This window comes from Histoplasma capsulatum, genomic scaffold (genome assembly GCF_000149585.1).
Source record: "Histoplasma capsulatum NAm1 scaffold_4 genomic scaffold, whole genome shotgun sequence".
In the NCBI taxonomy this organism is placed as follows: Eukaryota; Fungi; Ascomycota; class Eurotiomycetes; order Onygenales; family Ajellomycetaceae; genus Histoplasma; species Histoplasma mississippiense.
In genome coordinates, this window is record NW_001813979.1 from 600,948 (window position 1) to 602,874 (window position 1,927).

Sequence of the window (1,927 nt, forward strand, 5' to 3'; positions counted from 1 at the left end):
CATTCCGCTGAGAAGCTCCGGCTCTCCGCTAGAAGTCAGGCCTGGTGGATAAAGGGTCTGGCGATTAATGAAAACCGAATCTACGAATTGGCTGGAGGGATTTGGTCCAAAAGTACTATTCGACATTGTCCCGCGAACCTTGCGACCTCATATAGCCCCGACAATCTCTATTCTCGGGGATGGAAATGGAATCGGGAAATATTATTGGGGTATCGAGAACTCGAAATGGCTAGAAAATCGCCTTCCTTGACAACAGTAGAATGTACAGAGCATGCTCATCAGTCACAGAAAAAAGCTCATTCAATATTCGAGTACACACACAAGTCCGGTATCCGGCGTAGTTTTGCGGTTGGAGGTGCAAGAGTAAAAGGGAGACTGCGGATCTGGATCTGGCCGCACTACCTGCTTTCTTCGGGGACATTCGGATAGCTAGGAGATATCAATCCAGGGCAACCTAGGTAGATAACGGACTCTGGATGATGAGGAAAAGTGGTCGTGCGCCGCGCTGCTACCAGACTGCAATAATTCGGCGGTCGAGGTGAATAGCAATCAGTGGGAGGAAGCCAAAAAACGATGCCTTGGGGGAAATATATAAGGAGGATAACAGATAAAAGCAACGACACGGAACAGAGCCACAAGGACTGGGGAAATACACCAACAATGAGCAATGCTGCTGGTTGTCTCCAGCCGGGCGGAATAGGTGTGGAAGCGGTGTTGGAGGACGGAGACGGCGCAAAGAGGGGCACGCGAAGGGAACCAGCCGCCGACCATTTAATTAATTAATCGACAACGACGTCCGTGAATAGGGGGAGACCACCACCAACCACTACGACTACCACGACGACTTGTGCTCACTAGTTATTACTGTTGGGGACACCCACGACGGTGGCATAACCTGGTCTGTCGCCGTATTCTCCTCTTACTACGGAGTATAGTTGCTATTATCATTGCGACGAGCAGGGGTAAGAATGACGCAGTTGGCCGCAGTGGAACACCCAGCGGTGTCTCCAGTATATACTGCTTCCTCTCGTGCAAAGAAAGCAACGGAGGATTCTCCAGGCCAATCCTTCACCAAATGATGCTAACTATTTATCCTGTTTACCCCCAAAATCTAGGTCAAGGACTCTCTCGCTCGCCCCCCTCCCCCTGTCCGTCAACTTGGCCTCGCGCTGTGCACGGGATACTAACGAGACCAGGTCCCGCCTGGACGCATTCGATTTTCCTTCGATCATGAAGTGGCAATCCATGGCTGGACACACTCTTGTGTTTCCACAGACCACCAGCCGCGGGATGCTTCGAATATCAAGCCCCCAGAGCCAAGAGTTCAGCGCCTCCTCGTTTCCCCGCATGGATTATGAGTGCTTGAGCTCTGGGTTTCGGTTTGGCCCTTCAATCGCGACAGTGCTTGGACGTTGTTTCGCCCTAGCGCGGGTTTAGCCTTGAACTGCAAAGTTGGACGGGGAAGCACGGATCGAAGCCCCGTGGCTGGACTGGCGATCATCAGCCTTCAGGATTAAAAAGAAACAACAGAGCAAAAAGGGACAGTGGCAAATAACCACAACGTGAGCCTGGAATTGCATAGTGTATCTGCTGACCATCAACTCCGTACAGAGTATTCTGTACGAGAAGTTACGATGTACGCTGGATTTTTTAAAACTTCCCTGGATTATCGATTTCTGCTAGCATGCCTATGTGGTCGCAGAAAGCCGCTCCAGGAGAACAGGCCTCTGCGTCTGGACCTTATCGACCAAGAAAATATTGGCGAACCATGCATCAACTGGCATCGTGCATCCAGAGCAAAAATTTTCGTACGGTAATGTTGGTGGACATCAGAGCAAGGGTTTACAGTAAGCTTGTGCTTGTGCTTCTGTAGGCAGAGATGGGAGCTTTGAGAATCTGCATGACGCTGATCCATAGAGCATGATTT